Consider the following 22,742-nt stretch of genomic DNA (forward strand, 5'->3'; position numbering starts at 1 on the left):
CTCTAAAATTCCTTTAAATTCTTTTGGCATTCTGGCTGATCCCCAGCTCTTTGCCCACATGCATGATCCAGACTCTTTTCTAGCCCTCCTCTTTTCCAAGACATTGCCCTTCCCCACAGCTCTCTCCCTTTTCTAATTCCTCATAGATATCTTTCCATTCCTTCTCCTTCTTCCAATCCCTGGAGGACATCCACTTAACTCCTTCTGATGTGGATAACTCTGACCTATCTCCATCACATACCAGATTTGAATGAACACATAATGTCTATGTTTAAAAGTCCACAAAAGTCCAATGGCTCCTCCCAAGAAATTAAATTTTTTCTCTGAAAACCTCCCATCCCGTGTTTCTACTGTCCTAACTTTTTGGATAGATTGGTCATTCAACACTCTGCCCTGAGGAAAAGTCTTTTGCTCTCCACAGACATTTTTTGTGCTTATTAAAGTCCCAGTGAAGAAAAAGTTCCATTTGTTTCATTTCATTCTCCAGGATATCAGAAATTAAAATAGTGCTTAGTTTGAGAAAGCATCTTAAATTGTTTCTACTGCCTTTAGTATCTAGTGACACAAACAAGAAAAATGTGGAAATGTCCTATTTGTTTATTTTTATATGTTGTGTGTAACAGGTCTTATATATCCCCTTCTAAACGCTATTTGGAAAATTTTTGTGGTTACCTCTAGCCGACAAACTCCACAAAGTGCACCTCCACCATGATGGCTCTGACAGCAGGATGGCAGGAAAGTCCTCACCATCTTGTAACCCCCAGATAGAAGTACAATTAACCTATAGCTAAAAGTATATGTGAGTACCCTAAATTAATAAACTTATCCATAGGTATTTTTTGTACATTAGTCTATCAAACATTGGGCTAAAACTTCACTTGGCCCTGGAATTTCAGAAAGCAACTAATTATTATTATTTTTTAGGGGGTCCGGTCATGGGGCCTGAACTCTGGGCCTGGGCACTGTCTCTTAGCTCTTCAGCTCAAGGCTAATGCTCTATCACTTGAGCCACAGTGCCACTTCTGGCTTTTTTCTTTTGCTTATGTGGTGCTGAGAAATCGAACCCAGGGCCTCATGCATGCAAGGCAAGCGCTCTACCACTGAGCCACCTTCCCAGCCCCTAAAGCAACTAATTATTATGGCTGATTTTCATTTTTATGCAAGTTTGTCTTGGAACATGAATTGTTTTTTTTTTTGGGGGGGGGGGGGTCCGGTCATGGGGCTTGAACTGTGGACCTGGGCGCTGTCCCTCAGCTCTTCAGCTCAAGGCTAGCACGCTACCACTTGAGCCATAGCACCACTTCTGGCTTTTTTTTCTTCTGCTTATGTGGTGCTGAGGAATCGAACCCAGGGCCTCATGCATGCAAGACAAGCACTCTACCACTAAGCCACCTTCCCAACCCTGAATTTAAAATTTGAATGTAGTGTGTGTAAATATATTTAGGATGGTTCTTAAACTAGTACAAAGTTAATACATTAAAACTATTGTCTCTTTTTATAAAAATTATCTCAATTGGGTGTAACTAAAATGAGGGCATTTGGGAATTAACTCTCAGGCTCTGGACTAAAGAAAAAACTGTCCTCTTCAAAATTCAGGCAGCCATCTTGCCTGCCTAAATGAACACTTGCTCAGAGAGCCTTCAAGTATGGTGGCTGTTTAAATAAGTATTGCTATTTAAACAAAGGAGCTTAATCTGTTTCATTCTGACATAAATACAGTTTGGGTTCAATTACTTCCTAATATTTGGTTTATAAACAAGTGTTTTTTTTTGTTTTTTGTTTTTTTTTTTGTCGGTCGTGGGGCTTGAACTCTGGGCCTGGGCGCTGTCCCTCAGCTCTTCAGCTCAAGGCGAGCACTCTACCACTTGAGCTACAGCGCCGCTTCCGGTTTTCTGGTGGTTTATTGGAGATAGGAGTCTCACGGTCTCTCCTGCCCGGGCTGGCTTTGAACCGCGATCCTCAGATCTCAGCCTCCTGAGTAGCTAGGATTACAGGCGTGAGCCACCAGCGCCCGGCTACAAGTGTTTTTTATAAGTTATTACTACATAAAAAGTTTAAAAGCCAGGTATCGGTGGCTTACGCATGTAATTCTAGCTACTCAGGAGCCTGAGATCTGAGGATTGCAGTTCAAAGCCAGCTCAAACAGGAACCAGAAAACCGAAGTAGCGCTGTGGCTCACGTGGTAGAGCGCTTTCCTTGAGCTGAAGAGCTCAAGGACAGTGACCAGACCCAGAGTTCAAGCCCTATAACTGAGTTTAAAAAAAATGTTCTATGAAAGTAATTGCTTGTACATCTTAATTAGCAAATCAAATAAAATTTTAAATGATCTAATATTTAGGGCCCTACATATCTGAATAAAAGTATGTAGAGCTGTAACTGCTGTTTCTATTATATGTTAAATTATGTTCCTTCAAGTATGTAAGCTTTCTCTGATGCAAAGCTTAGGAAAACTTTACTGGTGTCCTTGAAGTTAAAACTTTAATAATGCTAGTCTTCATAGGCTTTGTGCTTATGTATTCTTAATTCTAACAACACAAAAACTCAATAGACTCCAGGTATGCTAAGCTTCAGGGCAATTCTTTCTAGAACTCTTTGCTGCCTAAGTTTAGCCTTGACTCCCACCTGACCTGTTGCTGACCTCCAAAGTGAAATCAGGCCAAACAGGACAACATCTCATCCCAGTAACAAAGAAACATTACTGGGACAAAGCTTGTCCAGGCAACAAGGAACCCAAAAACAGTTTTGAAGAAAACTATTCAGGGAATGTTGTCAAATTCCAAATTAATCACTTGTCCTAACCCTTCCAAAAGTAATTAAAGCTGAAAATCTGTGAAGAAATGATTCATAAGTATGGTTACCTGATGCTAAAACAAGCTATATACTGAGAAGTTGTCAAAAATGTTATCACCACTTTCTCTTGCCCAACCCTGGGTGAGTGGCACATCGTTTATGCCAGCAACAAGGAGAAACCAAATAGGAGATGGTCTAGGCCAGCCAAGGCATAGAATTAGACCCTATCGCCGGGCACTGGTGGCTCACACCTGTAATCCTAGCTACTCAGGAGGCTGAGATCTGAAGATCATGGTTCAAAGCCAGCCCGGGGCAGGAAAGTCCATGAAACTCTTATCTCCAATAAAAACCACCAGAAAACGGAAGTGGCGCTGTAGCTCAAGTGGTAGAGTGTTCACCTTGAGCTGAAGAGCTGAAGAACAGCGCTCAGGCCCAGAGTTCAAGCCACATGACAAAAAAAAAAAAAAAGAATTAGACCCTATCTCAAAAGTAACCAATACAAATAGGGCTGGAGGAAGCTGAGAGCACTTGCTTGACAAGCACAAGGCCCTGAATTCAAACTCTACTACCACAAAAGAAAAAATTAATTGTTACCAGAGGCTCACAGGAACTCAATCCTACACTTCTGGTTGGAGTAATAGTTCAGTATTAAATAATTCAATGCTCACAACAACTTTATAGAACATAACCTCCTCAAATAACAAAAAAAAATCAATTGTACCTTGAACGTAACACCTTCATGCATGTGAAATTAAGCAGTAAGAGAACATTACAACAAAATGAGCTACCACTTCCCAACACACAGTATTAATGCAATAAGGGAGTGTCAAATAAATGGATCAGAGCAGTTCTATAGACAGAACATCCACTATTCTTCCTTAGCCAGGACAAAGGTAAACAATCTTTTGCCATTATGTGGAGGTAGTCATTAGAAAATACAAATCCATCAGAATCAGAGGGGGGAAAATGAAGCAAAAGTAGTAAGGTTTTGTTGGATGTGAAAGACTAAAGGGCCTAAAAGGAAGTTTGTCACCTGTGCAGAGGCAAGGTAGATCTCGATAAATTGCTAAGACAAGCCAGTGCTGTAATCCTAGCTACTCAGGAGGCTGAAATCTGAGGATTGCCATTTCAAAGCCAGCCCGGGCAGGAAAATCCGTGAGACTCTTATCTCCAATAAACCACTTGAAAACAAGAAGTGGTGCTATGGCTCAAGTGGTAGAGCACCCGCCTTGAGCTGAAGAGCTGAGGGACAGCGCCCAAGCCCAGAGTTCAAGCCCCATGACCGACCAAAAAAAAAATTGCTAAGACACTGATTACATATTTTTACCCAACTATGAGGATTATATACTTCAAAGTGGCCAGGCTGTGGTACAGATATCTGGTTAACCAGTATTTTGGCTGTTTCTGGGACAAGTGAGATGAACATTTAAATAAGGAGGCTAAAACAGATCCCGCTTCCTTCAGTCAACTGAAGGCTCTAAGAAAAACACTGACTTCCCCTAAGAGTGAAAACTTCTTTTAGAGTTAAATCCCTTCTTTTCAGTCTACTAGTGAAGACCCAACAAGTACTTGATCCAAAAATATAAGCCAACTATAGCAACCTTGTATCAAACCTGTTAAGATAACCAAAATACTAACAAAATCATAAATTAGAGGTACAAACTTCACATTTACTTACTTACCAAATCCTGGAATTTAAAGAAGCAAACACAAACTGATATGAGGCTGGAGCTTAGTGACAGACAGCTTGCTTAAGCATGTCAGTAGCCATAGGTTCAATCCCCAGGTTAAGTGGGGAGTTATATTTCTCACAGCAAATAATGAAGTAGCAATACTAATAAATCACAAAACTCACTTATACAGCTATATAGCTAATCTTTTAAAGTTATTATTAGATATAAACATTTACTCCTACAAAATATTACCTGGTGTCACTCCAAATTCCTATGTCTGACCTTTCATAGTAGTTCCTATTATATTTTTCATCACCAAAATTTCATCAGTTTTCTATATTTAGAAAACAATCTATTAAAGGCTGAGGATACAACTAAAGTGGTAGACCATTTGCCTTGTATGTTCAAGGCACTGACAAGAATAAATATGTGATCAAACATATGCAAAGCATAAGTGTTTCAATTTTATTTAATACTTAAGCAGAAACAAGGTTTTGACAATGGACCTACAAAGTATGCTTTACTCAAAAGCACAAAATATTTGCCATAATCATATGGCTATGAAATTCAAAGTTCACAGTAGACTCCATTGTTAATTTAAGAAGCCACAGCCTTTTCTGAAAGCTCTTTGGGACAAAATGGTGCTCAACTTCTTCCATCTACACTTGTTTGTAATATTCCAGTTTGCTAAGTATATATGCCGCAGGGATTAAACAGGAGGTAAAAAACACCACAAGTCCAATAGCCTGTTCCTGGAAAAGATGAAAAACTTCGTTAAATGACTATGGATTCAACTAGTGATTCACTGCCTAACAAAAACTGCTTAAGGGTTAAGGTGTACATTATCCAGTGGCAGAGCGTGAACCTCTACAAGACCCTAGGTTTTCAATACCCTTCCAAGGTGGGGATGAGGGCTTCAGATGATTTGTGGGTTTTGGCAGTTGTCATAGAAACAGAGTACTGGAATTCAATTCATAGACGATGTCATTAAATTTTTAAAGCAAACTTACTTCCAAGAGTGCCAGGTTCAGACCTCTATGATCTCTATACTCGGGAACTTTAATGTTGCCCAGCGATTCTACCGTTTTAGAGGCAATATCAGGTCTTGGCAATGAAAAGACGGTTCAAAGGTGGGTAAACTCTTCAATCAACAATGCTCTATCCACTCTGGGTCACCACACAAAAAAAGTCCCGGGCCTGGTCCACGCCTGCAGAGTCATCCGCCCAGACACCAGGACGGGCGCCCCCACAAGAACCCAAGCCGGAGCCTCTGGTGGGATGGCGCCACCGGAGAACCTCCTCCCCAACCTCGCAACTCCAGGACCTCACTGGCTCCTCCACAGCAGCCAAGCTGTCTCCTCACCCCCTCCCCTATACTCGGCCTCAGCCTCGCGCTGCCCGCCAACTCTGCCCTGCCGCCCTGGCAGGTAGGCCTGGCCTCACCCCAGCCGTTATTTCATTCTGGTGCGGAGGCTCCGAACTGGCCAGGCGTCGACCAAGCAGGACTACGCGGTGGCGAAGGAGGGAAGAACCGAGCAGCGACAGGCGAGACATGGCGAACCAAAACACCGAGACACCGGACACGGACACGGACACGGAGTGAGGTGAAGCAAGCAAGGCCCGGCAGCAGAAGGCGCTCCAACCGGCACGTGACAGTTGGGCTGCGCATGCGCGGCAACTGCAAATGCCTGCGTGCCACTGTCCTACGCCACGCCCCTTCCGCTCAGTGCTGTGCCTTTGTCCCGCCCCTTCCCCTCCGCGTGCAGCACTCAGCTCCACCTCCTGTGTATGACTTCGCTCTCTCGAAGTTCGTTTCCCACCTCTGACACCGGAAGGCCAGCTTCTCGGCTCTTTCCCTAATTCGAGGTCTCTTGTTGGGTGACAGACTCCATTTCCTTTATCTTCCTCCCAACCTATAGAGATACCACTCGTCATTAACAGCTCATATTACTTATACTCTAGTCTCGAATGTGAGTTAATTTTCTGTAGTACCGGAAGATTGAAACCATTGCTCATGCTTGCTAGACAAACACCCTACCAATTGAGCCATGCTTTCAGTCGTGTGTGTGTGTGTGTTTTGGTTAATTGGCCATAAAAATCTCACAGACTTTTCTACTAAGGCTGGCCTCAAACATCTATCCTCAGATCTCAGACTTCTGATTAGAATTTGCAGATGGACATGAGCCACCATGACCTGGCTCATTACCATGCAACAAGTCAGCTAGAAAGAAGTGTACTGTTAATGTATTTGTCATTCTTTTAATGCAGCTACTTTTTTTCTTTTTTGCAGTTTGGATGAGTTTCTTTTTGTCTTTAGTCTTGTGAAGTGTCTCCAGAATATTACTCGACATGGGTCTAGTATGAGGGAGCTTTTTTTTTTTTTTTTTTTTTTTTTTTTTTTTTTTTTTTTTTTTTTTTTTTTTGTCGGTCGTGGGGCTTGAACTCTGGGCCTGGGCGCTGTCCCTCAGCTCTTCAGCTCAAGGCGAGTGCTCTACCACTTGAGCTACAGCGCCACTTCCGGTTTTCTGGTGGTTTATCGGAGATAGGAGTCTCACAGTCTTTCCTGCCCGGGCTGGCTTTGAACCGTGATCCTCAGATCTCAGCCTCCTGAGTAGCTAGGATTACAGGCGTGAGCCACCAGCGCCCGGCTTATGAGGGAGCTTTGATCAAATCTGCCACTTGAGCCATGCCTGCGGTCCTTTTTTTGCCTTTAGGTTATTTTCCCTTTCTTTTTCCCTTTTCCCCCCCTCTGGGCCAGGCTGAACCTTGATCCTTCTCAGGGCCTCCCACATCCAATATTACTGGGACCACAGGTGTGTGATATCCCTCTCAAATTTTCTGTTAAGATGAGGTTTCTCTAGTTTTCTACTTGAGCCACAGTCTACCTGATCTCCACCACCCATGTAGCTGGGTTTACAAAGTAGGAGCCACTGTACCTGGCCTTAGACCTGAGTCTTTTTTTCACTCTTATGAGTTAGCAGTGGATAAGACCTTTCAAAGAGAAGTTTTGGTTATTTCCTTATCTCTGGGAGATCCATTATTTTTTCGTTCTTTTTTCCTGTTCTCAAACCAGAACTTCTATTAGATACATGTTAGTCCTTCTTAGTGGTTCATCTATGTCTTTCAACTTTTTATTTTCCCTGCCATATGCTACACTCTGGAGGAGTACTTCACTTTCATTCCTCTAGCTTTTCTCTTGAATCATATTAGGGAATTCATATCAATATGATTTTATTACAGTTGGTGTTCTAATTCTAATCATATTTTGTTTGTGTTGAACTCAGAGCCTCAATTCTGCCAGCCAGGCATTATGCTGCTGAACCATGCCTTCTGCCCTATTTTATAATCATATTTTTATAACATTATTTACCTTTTGTGGAACCACCTGTTAGTATTTTTTTTTTGAGGGTCATGGGGCCTGAACTCTGGGCTTCAGTGCTGTCCCTCAGCTCTTCAGTAGAAGGCTAGCACTCTACCACTTGAGCCACAGTACTTATGTGGTACTGAGGATTCGAACCCAAGGCCTCATGCATGCAAGGCAAGCATTCTACCACTGAGCCACCTTCCCAGCCCCACACCTGTTAATATTTTACAAATATTTTACTGTGCATTTGTAAAATACTCTCAGCATGTTAATGTGAACTTATTTTTTAAAAGTTTGTCTCTGTTCCATGAGCACTTTGTGTTTCCTGTAGGGTGAATTCTCTTTGTTGATTTCACCTCTGATGGTTTTTTATTCAACTGTTTTAAAACCATTGGTTAGTTGTCCCTTCATGTTTATGAATATAAGCAATGAGATGAATTATTCAGGTTCTTTCCTATTACTATCTAAATCCATTCAGGCTGTTAGAATACCATAGACTGAGTGGCTTATAAATAAATTTATTTCTCACTGTTGTATAGGCTGATGTCACTGACCAGGTGAATGCTTTGTTTCATGTAGGATAGAAACCAGACTAATATAAGGGCTAGGCAGAGAATCAGGAAACTTGGTGGTTGAGAGCCATGACTTGGTTATCCAAAAAAAAGAAAAGAAAAGAAAAGATAATTTTACTGCTCAACATTGTTTAGAAATTGTATTATCTCCTCTCTTAAATGACTCACTCTCTTGTATAGGTGCATATTATTCCTTCTCTTAATAAATGTGACTTTATCACTATGTTTTATGTTTTACTTGAAATCATCTCTCATAGGAATACAAGAATTGAAGACCCTAGCCAGGTGTGGGTGGCTCACGCCTGTGATCTTTGCTACTCAGGAGGCTGAGATCTGAGGATCACATTTCAAAGCCAGCCCGGGCAGGAATGTCTATGAGACTCTTATCTCCAATAAACCACTAGAAAACCAAAAGTGGCACTCTGGCTCAAGTGGTAGAGTGCTCGCCTTGAGCTGAAGAGCAGGGACAGCACCCAAGCCCAGAGTTCAAGCCCCACGACCAACAACAACAACAAAAAAAAGAAGACCCAACCAAAACTCTCAGAAATAAGACAAGCACTACGGAAGTGCACAAAAAGTGAAAGTATATTACAGTAAAAAAAAAAAAAAAAAAGTATAGCAGGCTATTCCACAGGCAGAGCAGCCATGAACAAGATGTACATTTCATTTTATGGGGAATGTTTGAATATTCATGCCCTTTCTGGGAATTGTGCTTTTTTTCTAGGAAAGGGAGGGGACTTTACATAAGCATCACTTTGCACATAGTTCAAAATGGGTCCAAACTTGTGTTATAACTTTTCTCAGCAGAAATCTCACTACCCAGAAGTATACAATGAAGCCAACGATGTCCTCCATCAGACTTGTTGCTGTCTTGGTGATTGTGTGTGTGTGTGTGTGTGTGTGTGTGTGTGTGTGTGTGTGTGTGTGTGTGTGTGTGTGTGTGTGTGTGTGTGTGTGTGTATACTAGTACTGGACCTTAAACTCAAGGCCTGTGGTACTGTCCCTGAGCTTTTTCACTCAAGGCTGGCTCTCTCTACTTGAAGCCTTTTGGTGGTTAATTGGAGATAAGAGTCTCATGGACATTCCTGCCTAGGCTGGTTTTTAACCTCAATCTTCAGATCTCAGCTTCCTAGTAGCTAGGGTTACAAGTATGAGTTACAGGTATCTGGTCAGTTGGTTATATTAACCTGTCTGCCTTTAGTTCTCTGTCTATTTGCCACAAAAGTAATTGCTTGCCTCTCATCATAGAGAAGGGGTTTTTGTTGTCTTGTTTACTTATTTGTTTTCAGTGGTGGTAGTAGGCTTCAACCTCAAGGCTTTATACTCACTAGACAGATACTGGTCCATTCACATCTGCCCTCCAATACCTTTTTTGCTTTAGCCATCTTTTCAGATATATCCCACATTTTTGACATGAGGCTGTCCTTGGGTTGTGATCCTCCTATCTATACCTCTGTTTTAGCTAGGATTACAAATATGCAGCATTGCAACTGAAAGCCTGTCTGTTTTATTGTTTTCAGGCTGCTTGCTACAGCTATTCATACTGCTTCCCTATATCACTAGGAAGTCCAAAATTAAGGTGCCAGCAGATTCCAAGTCTGGTGAGGACCTGTTTCCTGGCTTATAGACAGCTGTCTTCTCACTGTGCCTTCACAAGGTAGAAGAGGTAGGGTTTTCTGTTTTGTTTTGTTTTCTTGTGATATTGGGTATAAAACCCAAGATGGATGGGAGGTGGGATGATAGAAGGAGTGTCTGAACAACATGCATTGTACCTATAAACTGAAACTCCTTTATACAACTATTTGAAATAAATAAATAGCAGAACCTAATACATACTAAACATCCTCCACCATGGAGGTCCATCTCCAGCCCCAAACCCTCTTTTATAAGGAAACATATAACTTCCCAAGGGCCTTACTTCCAAATATTACACTGGAGGGCTAGGACTTCAATATGTGAATTTTGAGGGAACATATTCAGTCTACATGTAATGACTAATGTCTCTTCACTATGAAAGTACGGACTGCATATTCTATGTCTGTGGGATGAATATCTCAACTAGCAGTTTATTTCCTTGTCAACAATAGGATTGAACTCCAGTCTTCCAGCTGCTGCTCTGCCAACCCACAAGATGACTGAGTTTCTTCAGAAGCATTTGTCTTAACATGTTTTGGGTTGCCAGGTCACCATTTATTTAGGGGAGTTTAAACTGAAAACTCCAGCTTAGGATGAATACCACTCATTAAAGTGCTCAGCATATGTCAGGTTGTACTTTTCTTTCTCCTTACTTCTCCCTGTTTTATTCTGCTTTATTGATACGTCTTTGTTGGCTCCTTACCTTATTAGTCTTACCCCTGGATCTCTTTGAAATTGTTTCTTGTTTGTTTGTTTGGTGCTGGTCCTAAGGCTTGAACTTGGCTTGGGTGATGTCCCTAAGCTTCTTTTGCCCAAGGCTAACACTCTTACCACTTCTCTACCACTTAAGCCACAGCTCCACTTCTGGCTCTTTTTTTTTTTTTTTTGGAGGGGGGAAAGGGAGGGTGTGATAGTTATTGGAGATAAGAGTCTCATAGACTTTCCTGCCCCTGCTAGCTTCAAACCCTGGTCCTCAGTTCTTAGCCACCTGAGTAGCTAGGATTACAGGTGTGAGCCACTGGTGATCAGCTCTCTTGGATTCTTCTTGTCGTGAACACAGAGCTTTAGATTGGGTGGGAATTGGAGAGTGAGTCAAGGAGCCTTTCTTTTATCAATGTCCCTTCTTGTTCCAAGCCCTTCTAGAGCTGAGTTGCTATCACTTGCAAATGAGAAGAGTCTTAATAGTCTACTAGTAACTTCTTTTTTAACTCGGGTATATTGTCTTATTTTTAATTTGAAAAAGAAAGTAAAAATACTGGTGTAGTGCAGGCATAGTGCTAATGCACTATAGTCCTAGTTAATTGGGAGGCTGAATGATTACTTGATCCCAGGAGTTTGGGGCCAGCCTGAGCTGACAAGCACCAGCATCACCACAAAAATAAAAAAAATACTGAACTGCTAATGAGCCTAATAACAGACCAGCCTGGAGGAATTCATCCTTATCCTGTGAAGTTTGATCAGAGTGTAGAATCAAGCATTTTTAAGTGTTTCTCTGTGACAAAAGTCTTAAATTACTTTTGCCAGTGTCAGTAAATCCACAACCAGATTCAACCACAATACAGTTAAGCCTTCCTGACGCCCACCCCCATCCTGGGAGATAACTCTCTTTGCTGCTCAAATTACCAGAACAACCAACCTTCCTCCATTGTTTTCACCAAGTCACAAAAGACTACAACTGTTAACTCAGACCTCTGCAGTTTTTAATAAAGAGCTAAGTGGTCCTGGATTCAATGCATTCCCAGTGACCCATAAGGCAAGGCCTGACTTTGGCAGTTATATAAAAGGACATAATTAGAGCTTTAGCTCTATGTAACCATGAATAAGAAAGACACTCTCACCCACTTACCTCTTTTTTTAAGGTGATTTTATGAGTGTTCATTCTCTAAATAATCTGGTGTTAGGTAGGGTTCTAGAAAAATTATATAATGAACACTGTACTACCACAAGCCCAGATATCTTGAATTGTCTCCTCTCTAGAAAAGCACATTTAATTTCTGTTCCTGAACCAGAGGTCTTGGAGGGATGAAGTGCCTCTCTTTGTCTCTATTTGTGTCTGTCTTCATAATTGCATGACCTCAATGACAGAGAAACTCAGAAACACAAGCAGTGAGGAGAGGAGTTGCAAAGGTGAGGAAAACATTCAAGTTATGTAACTGGTAACTTCAGTAACACACTTCTGAATTGCAAGCACATCAGAATATTAGAAAATTCAATAAAAGCCCTGGTACATTATTATAAAGAATCTTGAGAAAGAGAATCTAGCTAAGCGCTGGTGGCTCAAGTCTATAATCCTAGCTACTCAGGAAGCTGAGCTCTGAAGATCAAGGTTGAAAGTCAGCACCCCCCCTCTGAGATTTTTATCTCTAATTGTTGTAAAGTGAATCGTCCCAGAAGCTACATTTTAAAATATAGAATATTGACCAGGCACCCGTGTGGCTCACACCCGTAATCCTAGCTACTCAGGAGGCTGAGATCTGAGGATTGCGGTTCAAAGCCAGCCCAGGCAGGAAAGTTTGTGAGATTCCTTTTTTTGGGGGAGGGGGGGTCCAGTCATGGGGCCTGAACTCTGGGCCTGGGCGCTATCCCTCAGCTCTTCAGCGCAAGGCTAATGCTCTACCACTTGAGCCACAGCGTCACTTCCGGCTTTTTTCTTTTTGTTTATGTGGTGCTGAGGAATCGAACCCAGGGCCTTATGCATGCCAGGCAAGTGCTTTACCACTGAGCCACCTTCCCAGCCCATCTGTGAGACTCTTATCTCCAATAAACCACTAGAAACCCAGACGTGGTGCTGTGGCTCAAGTGGTAGAACACTAGCCTTGGCTGAAGAGCAGAGGGACAGCTCTCAGGCCCAGAGTTCAAGCCCCACGACGGGGGAAAAAAAAAAAATATATATATATATATATATATATGTATAATATTGAAGTCTTTATTACACAGTTAGTAGGCTGTAGGCAGCCAGTTGTTACAAAGGCCTGCAGCTCTCAAACACACATAGCACAGCTAGGATACATGCTAGAGAAGAAAGAAAGAACAAAACAATACCAACAATATCCACAATCCAATTCAGCTCCAATTGGGATGCTGTGATGACTAGAGATGAGCCAGGACACAGAACACAGGACAAGATGAAGGAGACACCCATAGCATGGTATAATGGTGGGTAGGCTGGTCCCGGTCTAAATAGGGTCTAAAGCAGGGGTCAGATCCACAAGAAATTCCCAGTCCTAGGCAATGGATTGACAGATTCGGTAACCTATCAGCCAAGTGTCCTGTCTCCAGGGACCTGGGCACACCCATCACCTGGGCATAGGGAGCTGGGCAGGGGTTTCCTTCCTTCAGCATGAAGACAAGATGCCAGACCCAACAATCCACTATGTGGCCAATAAGGCACTGGACAGACCAGACCTCCTTACTTCATAATTAACAACCAAAAGGCTGGAAGTGGAGCTATGTTCAAGTGGTAGAGAGCCAGCCTTGAGCATAAAAACTCAGAGACAGTGCCCAGGCCTAGAGTTCAAGTCTCAGGACTGGCACAGAGAGAGTATGTGTGTGTTTCAAGTTCATTCTTCTTTTAGTTGTGTAAGAATTTTTGCCAGTTCTTTCCTCAAAATAATATTATTAAAAACTCTCATTTTTACATCAATTTATTTGCTTATTTATTTATATGCTGGTACTGGCTCTTGCTCAGCCAGTGTCAGTGTCAGTTGACACTCTACTACTTGAGTCCTGCTGGCCAGAGTTGGGATTTGCCTGCCTAAACTGGCTTTAAACCTCTATCCTCAGATCTCGGCCTCCTATATAGCTTGAATTATAGATGTGAGCCACTGTTGCCTGGTTCATATCTCTTGTGAATTATATCAACAATTCTCCAGTGGGCTTTTCTTCTGCAGAAGTAAAAAAAAAATTTAAGAAGTAGTTGGAGCCAAAACATAAAAGGTCAGAGTCCTGTACAACCATTTACTAGCATGAATATACTTCTTTAAAAAAAAATCTATGATAGTATTGATGGATATTTGGGTGTTTTTTTTTCATTTTATGAAATATGGAACTATATGATCAGAGGCACTGAGATGATACTTGGTTTTTTAATTGCTTCTGATGCCTATAAACAATGCTGCCTGGAAATTCTTGTTCATATATACCAGTGCACATGCCAGTAAAGTATCTCTACAATGACTTGGTTGTTACCAATGCATTGAAGATTCTTTTGCTCTGTTCAGATGGAAATCTCAAGACAAAGAGTAGCTCCCCTAACGTTGGAAGCTCTAAGCCTTGAGTGCCAAAGACTTAAGAGCTAGGATTTCACAGCCAGCAGCTTACAGCTATAAGCTTTGAGAACTAGAGACTTAGGGCTCTAGGCTCTCAAAGCCAGAGGCTTACTACATCTCAGATCTTCAGGTGTCAGCCCCCAGCTATTAGTCTTTGTAGGTGACTCAGCCAGTCTCTGGAACTGTTTCAGCGGTCTGGGCTTGCTTTTTCACAGCCTCTTGCCTTCTGCAGTCTCTGCTCTTTGCAGGCACTCAACCTGCCATAGTGGTCTCCACTGGCTCTTGTCTTCCCAGAGTTCTGGATAGTCTCCAGACTCCTATCCCAGCAGGTCTCTGGAATCCCAGCCGCCCTCTAGCTGCTGCTAATGAACTTGCTAGGGGCTGGCAGGCCTGAGAATTTTCTGCTCTTTTGAGCAACCAGCTCAGCCTGCTCTACTTCTTATAAAGATCACAAGCAGGCAATAAACCTATTCAGAGTGGCTTTATTGGGGTCTAAAGAGGTGGGGTATGGCAAGGAGGGAAGTCTGCAGAGTGACCCAGGAGTGGGTAGCAAGCTTTGCCTACACAGCCAGTCACACAGCCACACACACTGGCCAGGGGTCAGGCAGGAGCTGGGGGGACACCTCCCGACGCGAGTGAGGACTGGCTGGGGTGGGGCCCCGTACAGCAAGTGCAGGACCTGCAGTGGCTGCCGACCAGGGTCACCTAAGGGCGATCTAAATCAGTCACCCGCCAGGGGTTAAGTCTCCCGGAGCAGAGCTGCCGTTCGATCAGCGGCCAGGAGAGCCGCCGCGATTCCCGGGGCTTGGGATGAAGGCCTGCTCGGACCTGGGCAGCTGCAGAGACCTTTCCTCGGGCACAGCAGGCCCGGCTCCAGGGCAGCTCCAGGAAACATCAGGAAACAGCCGCCGCGCTTCGCAGGGAAAATGGCAGCACTGGAGTTGCTGGGGATGCCGCCCGGGACTCATCTTCAGGAGCGTTCCCAGGCCCGAGCAGGCCACAGCAGCCGTGGGTCGCTACCCACGCAGCTCGCGGGCCCGGCGGCCGAGGCGGGCCTGGAGGCGGGGCTGGAGAGCCGTCAATCAAACCTCCAGGCAGCCAGGCCCTGACACTTTGAATCCTTCCAAAGGAACAAAAACAAACAAACAAACAAAAAAACATTATGGAGTGTTTGCAACCGAGACCAACATGAAATTAGTGCGTTTCTCAGATAAATGTCAATAATATTTAAATCCCACATAAATACCTTTAGGGAGGGCTGCGTCCTCCTGGTGTCAAATGAGTTTTGTTTTTTGTTTTTTAAATCTTTTCCAGGTGATAGATTTTCCTGCTAAAAGCAGGAAGGATACAGAATTTCTATTCATGCATGTTTTATTAACATTTACACTTAGAATTGTCTGATATTAGGATTTGAACTCAGGGCCTAGTGCCTCTGGTAGGTAGGACTTTACCTACATGCCTACAATCCTTACTGTTTTTAGTTACTTTTCAGATTGGCTTGGACAAACTTGGGACTGCCTAGGCCTGTACACAGGACTTCTACATAACTGGGACAAGGACATACCACCATGACTAGAGATAGAGCTTTTTTGCGCAGGCTGGCTTCAAACTACAATTCTATCTCAGATGTCTGTCACTCAAGTAGCTGAGATTACAGGCCTGGGCCACTTTAAATAACCCTAAAATTTGGTTTTCACTGTGTGTGTGTGTGTGTGTGTGTGTACAGGCATGTGCACTGGGATAAGGACTTGACCTTAGGGCTTTGATGAACTGGAGTTTTTAATAACTGAAGTTCACGTTCTTAACTTTCTTCTCTTTTTTTCTTTCACTCTTTTCCTTCTTCCTTTCTTTTTTCTTTCCTTCTTTCTTTCCTTTTTCATTTTTCCTTTGCCTTTCCTTACTCTCTCTTTCTTTATTCCTTTCTTTCTCTCTTTGCCAAGTTCTACTAGACTCAAACTCTCAATCTTCCAGCTTCAGCTTTCTGAGTGCTAGGATTGAAGGTGTGCACCACCTTACCCAACTGGTGTTCACATTTTAAATGTAGTTGAATTGGGGTTAGGGTGGGGAGGGAAAGTAGGAGAAAAATGAGGGAAGGGGTAACAAGTTTGATAAGAAATATACTTATTAGCTTACTTTTTTTTGGGGGGGGGTCCGATTGTGGGGCCTGAACTCCGGGCCTGGGCGCTGTCCCTCAGCTCTTCAGCTCAAGGCTAAAGCTCTACCACTTGAGCCACAGCGCCACTTCCAGCTTTTTTCTTTTTGCTTATGTGGTGCTGAGAAATCGAACCCAGGGCCTCAGGCATGCAAGGCAAGCACTCTACCACTGAGCCACCTTCCCAGCCCCTTATTACTTACTTATGTAACTGTAACTCCTTTATACATCACCTTGACAATAAAAAAAGAGAAAAAATATATAGTTTAATCCATTAATCTTATTTTTATTAGTTTAATTACCATCAGTTTATTATAAAAGGGAGATATGGAAATTATTTACATGATGAAAGCTCTAAGAATGTCCATGGAATGGGCAGCTTCACATGTTGCCATTTTAGTGATGTAATCATTCTACATACTTCCCAAGAATGTCACCATCCCTAAATAAGAAATAATCCTTGTCACAGAGAACTACTTTGGTGCCTCCCTATTCTGGGAGAAGAACTTTATCACCCATTTTTGCATAAACTGGCTGAATCTCTCCACCTTTTCCTTTAGAGCCCAATCCCACAGCCACTACTGTGGCTTGCAATACTTTTCCTTGAGACTTTTCCTGGAAGCATAATGCCTCCTTTGGTTACAGTTTCAGCTGCACTCCTTTCGACCAACACTCAGTCAAACAGAGGAAGAAACTTCCTAAATGCTTGTCCAGCCATAACTTCGCTACTCGGACTCTACTCTCACGTGGACGGCGGGCGCCAAAGGACTGAAGAAAAGGAAGCTTTTTCTAGGCTTTTCTAGGCAGCCTACCAAGGTGAAAGTGCTATCCCTCGTCCCCTTTCCAGAAATGACTCGGTTTGACCCTCAACCCGTGGAGAGCGCGGTTCCTTCTGAAAAATTCTGGAATGGAGCGCAGCCCAGGAACAATCTTAAGCCCGCCGGAGAGGGCTGAGCCCATTAATCTTATTTGTAAGGATAACAGTTTGGGGGATTTTGTATCTTGTATTTTCATCCCTAACTCAGGTTCCCCAATATTAAGAAACTCCCTAACATTATTTTCTAGAAGTTTATTAATTTCATTATTTATTAATCTTAATAATGCACTTAATGAAATATTTAATTTATTAAACATCCATACTAACTAATCACTGTTCCTGGGCACTTTGACATTCTTGTTTTCAGTCTTCTTCACTGAAAGCAAACCCTCCCAGGAGACCACACAGATATAATCATACAGCAAAAGAAGTTTATTGTCAGCAAAGGATGACAAGCCAGTTTTCTCACAGGAAATGGAGAAATGGTACCTATCCTTTGTTCAGGGGCAATTTATAGTCAGGGGACTAGAGGTGGGGGAATTTCATGAGAGGTGGAAGTACTCTGCAGCAGATGACACATGGCTGGGGGTGGTGCAAAGTTACAGTTATCAGTCTGCTGATGCAGCAGGGGCTAGAGATACTAACATTCGCCTTTCAGACTCTGGGAAAAATGTCTTAAATATGTGAAAACAGTATCATATACAAAACAATATCAGGAAATACAGTTTTGCTTTTCTCTTTTCTTCAAATAGTTTAGCAAGGTTGTTTCAATTTAACATGTCAATTTATGTGTACTCCATATCTTGACCACAGTCAGCCTTCCCATTATTCTCCACTCCCCACCTCTTCCATCTCCACCTATCTCCTTAAGTTTCCTAGTTGTTTTTTTGTGTACGTACATTGAAAACTATGGCTGTACAATATTCACAGACTATTCCTGCTTTCATTCATCTGTACTCGTCCTTTTAGATTTCAACCCCCCCCCCTCCAGTCTAGACATGCTTCAGCTTCCTGGTATGCATGCTGCACTGCTTAATTGTTCAAAGGGGTTCCATCATGGAATCTCACTCCAATGTACATTATACATTAGTCATTTGAATCAAGAATATATGTTTATGACTGTGTACATGTTTACAAATGCTTATATATTAGGTTTAGCTTCCATATATTAGAGAAAACATGTGCCTCTCATTTCTCCTAGCCTGGCTTTTTTCATACAATATGAGTTTTTCCAGGTCCATCAATTTCTCTGCAAGTGAAATAATATTATTCTTCCTGATAGATGAATATAATTCTATTATATGTATATAGTACATTTTCTAGTTGCAAGGCAACTAGACTGTTTCTATGAATTGGTTATTTTGAATAGAGCTGTAATGAACATAGCTGTGCAAGTGTCTTTACTGCATTTTGATTTGCAATCTTTTGGGTAAATGCCCAAGACTAGTATTGCTGGATTGCAATGTCATTTTTGTTTTTGTTTTTTAATCTTTTGAGGAATCTCCATACTGACTTCCATACGGGTGGCACTAATTTAATTCACACACTTTTTCTTTCTTTCCTCAGCTCCTTATTGTTTATTAAGACAGGACCTTTCTATGTAGCCTAGGCTGGCCTTGAACTTACAATCCTCCTGCTTCTCCCTCCTAAATGCTGGGTTTATACTTGTATAATACCAAATCTGACGTATATTTGCCTTTTCTTCTTGATTTCAAAAACCTAGTTTGCATACTGTAATTCCAGGAAGATGAGCCTGGAAAGTGGCTTCCATTAATAATATGGAAAGCTACAAAGCAGGTACAAAGAAAGGAAAACACTGTAATGGCAGTCAATGAAATACAAAGATGGAAATGACCCAAGTTTTTGGCTTAGTTTGCTAGGTAGATGGAATGAGTGCTAAGGAGGGAGCAGGGAGAACAGAACATGAATTCTTGTAGGATTCTTACTATAAGCAACTAAAGTATACTGTTTTTACCTACCTCTAACTGGTTGAAAATTTAAAAAGTCGGAAACCTAATGGCCCCTAAAAATGAAAATACCTAGGATGAGTTAGATTCCGACATATCCAGACATTGGTATTCAAACGCTGTCACGGCTTTCTTTTCTCTTAGCTTCTCTGTTTCCTTCTGTTAATGGCCTTCCTTTCTACTGCACATGACTTCCTCCTCTTAGCTAAACAAGACAATTTACATTGCCTTTAAGGTCATAGTCCCAAAGAATAGAGCAAGAGGAAACAGCTACTTTAAGAGTTTGTCAGAAATTTTCAGAAAAGATTCTGATTGGCAACCTGTTACATGCCTGCTCATATCAATCTAATCTTTTATGGCTTGAATATGAGATATTGTCCATGAGCTCATGTGTTCAATGCTTGATTCTTAAATGAGGTTGCTTTTCTGAGAGGTGGTAGAAATTTTAGAAGGTGGGGGCTGGCTGGAAGAAGTAGGGAAGTGGTATACTTTTGCAAATCATATCTGGTTCCAAGCTTAGTCTTCCTCCTTCTCCTTTCTGCCTGCCATAAGGTGAGCAATTTCTACTTTCTGCCTCACCACCCTGATCATCTGCCTCACCATGGGCCGCAGTCAACATAGTCAGGACTATGGACTGAAGCCTCTGGAACTGTGAACCAAAATAAACTCCTCTTCCTTTATATTGTTTATGTCACACATTTTGTCACAGAAATGAAAATTCTGACTAATATACTCTAGAGCCCATACTCCAATGAATATCATCTCACACTAGACTTTTATTTCTAAGTGCTTCTCACTCTGCCTTTCCATTTTGTTTCTGAGCTCCTCAAGGACAAAGGTCCATTTATTTATTTCCTACCACTAGTATCTATTATGACACATCACATTGGATGCTTGGATGCTTTAAACTATTTGTATTTTACTACAATGGACTAAACTCTGGTGTTTGACAATACAGAGGAAATCGAACTCAGGCTTTCCTTTACTCTCACTTGATAATCAACCAAGAAGACCTCTGTGACCAAATGTTAAACAAGCAGATTTTTTTTTCTGCAGCAGTAGACACAGAAAAGTATCATCTAATTCAATTCAACTCCAACACTATCTTCCTAGAGATAACATAAGACCCCACAGTTGAGACTTGCAAGTTCTACAGGACAGTCCATTGCGTCCAATGTCAGTCATAAGCCTCAGTTGCTTTGCCTGGGCTTCCAACTCACTAGCAATAAGTTGAGGTTTCTATGTCTCCCTCCTTGGTTTTTATTAATTTTCTAGAGCAGCTCATATAGTTTAGAATATAACCTTTATAATAAACTAGTAACCATATTACAAAAGATACAGAGGAAATATGCATAAGTAGGGTGAGATATGGAAGCTCCGTGACCTTTCTGGAGGTACCATATGTTCAGCTATCTAAAAACTCTATGAAATCCTATTTCTGAGTTTGTACGGTGATTTTTATTACAGAGGCAGGGTCAAACAATTATTGGCCATTAACTATCAATCTCTAGTCCCTGTCATTTCTCCCCCAACCCAAAGGAGGGGAATAGAGCTGGAAATCCCAACTCTGTAGTTCTGCCTCGGTCTTTCTTGTCACAATCCCTCTATCTGGAGACAATCTAGGTCTGAGTAACTCATTAGAATACAGAAAGACATGTGTCACTTTGAAGATTCCAAGGATTTTAGAGGCCCTATATCAGGAAATGGAGATGGAAAATCAAATACATAGTTCATGGTATCACAAATATGAAAACTGGTTTTGTTTCAAATTGCAGCAGGTGGTACAATAAGAAAGTACAAAGAGGGGGCTGGGAATGTGGCTTAGTAGTAGAGTGCTTGCATAGTATGCATGAAGCCCTGGGTTTGATTCCTTAGTACCACATCAACAGAAAAAACTGGAAGTGGCATTGTGGCTCAAGTGGTAGAGTGCCAGCCTTGAGCAAGAGAAGCTCAGACACAGTGCCCAGAATAAAAGAAAAAAGAAAAAAGACAGTACAAAGTGGATGGACTGAAGAGTATACTTAAGGATGGGTTCTAGGCTAGGTGCTGGTGGCTCACTCCTGTAATTCTAGCTAGGGAGGCTGGAAGCTGAGGATCATGGTTGGAAGCCAATGCAGGCAGGAAAGTCTATGAGACTCTTATCTCCAAAAAACTACCAAGAAACCAGAAGTAATGCTGTGACTCAAGTGGTAGAGCACTAGCCTTGAGCTAAAGAGCTGAGGGACAGTGCCCAGGCCAAATTCAATCCCCATGACCCCCCTCCCCCCCACACACAAAGGAATGAGTTCTAGATCATATATGATGATATATATGATATATGATATGATATAGCCTATTAGAATTCTCAGAATGTGCAAATCGGCAAAAGGATAAGGCAGAACCAGGAGCAGTAGACCTTGTATAGCTTTTCTAAAACCCTTTGAGGAATTTTTACTTCAAAGGCAGAAGAGTGGTGTTAACTTCAAATTACTTAGAATGTTATTATTGCTGATATTTTAATTTTGTGTTTGAAATTGTGACTAGGAAACAGAGCCAAAGTCAAATCATGAAGGTTAGGAACAAATAAACAGTGTTAATAGTGGGGATTGATCAATTCAACATGCTAATAGTTAAGTAAAAGCAAGTGAATTTTAATTTTCATTTACCATTCTAATAAATCATCAAGAGTCAAAGTAGACAATTGAAGTTTTAGGTTGCCTGTAATAATAGCTCTTTCAGTTAATACAATGTTTAGCTGAAGAAGATAAAGGTGAAGTAATGGAAAATAATAGAATGTGGCTTGACTTTTAGATAAGGTACAATTATAGTCTAAGGGAAGTAAACAATATAATAGAACTAGTCACTGGCTCCAACTAGATGGACCAGTTTACCCTGAACATTCTCACTTTTCCACTGACTTAGCTATTGTCCAGGGCTACAGGCATAGTTAAGATTCACAAGGTAAAGGGGAATACTTTTTCAAATTATTACTACAACCTCTACTATGCTCCCCAGATCTTCAAGGATTAGAATAAGGTAGACATATAAGGAGGAAGAGATCTTTCCAGGAAGAGGTTGATGAATGAATAGAAGGTAGGTATAGCAAATCTGAAAGAAGTTCAAAGAAAAATGATAGTATTCATAAAGATAAAGTCCTTCCAGTAGAAGAGGTAAAAAAATCCACTTTAAATCTTTCAAACAAATACAAAATTTATAATATACAAAAGAATCAAGAGATAGTTAAACACATGATAAAGGGCTGGGAGATGAATCTCAGTGGTGGACCATGTACTTGACATAAGAAGTTCTGGGTGGGGCTGGGAAGGTGGCTTAGTGGTAGAGCACTTGCCTTGCATGCCTGAGGCCTTGGGTTCGATTCCTCAGCACCACATAAGCAAAAAGAAAAAAGATGGAAGTGGCGCTGTGGCTCAAGTGGTAGAGTGCTAGCCTTGTGCTGAACAGCTGAGGGACAGCGCCCAGGCCCAGAGTTCAGGCCCCACGACTGGCCCCCCCCCCCCAAAAAAA

At 41.9% G+C, this 22,742-nt stretch overlaps 1 long non-coding RNA gene across 1 annotated transcript; it reads left to right on the forward strand.

Moving 5' to 3' along the window:
* The first annotated feature begins 5,796 nt into the window (after positions 1–5,796).
* LOC138833088 (uncharacterized) lies at positions 5,797–17,542 on the forward strand. Its single transcript, XR_011373787.1, has 3 exons — positions 5,797–6,329; positions 9,920–10,065; positions 17,100–17,542. It is a non-coding gene; the product is annotated as an uncharacterized lncRNA (long non-coding RNA).
* The last annotated feature ends 5,200 nt before the right edge of the window (positions 17,543–22,742 follow it).

This window comes from Dipodomys merriami, unplaced genomic scaffold (assembly GCF_024711535.1).
Source record: "Dipodomys merriami isolate MVZ:Mamm:240054 unplaced genomic scaffold, mDipMer1.0.p SCAF_200, whole genome shotgun sequence".
NCBI classification, from domain to species: domain Eukaryota; kingdom Metazoa; phylum Chordata; class Mammalia; order Rodentia; family Heteromyidae; genus Dipodomys; species Dipodomys merriami.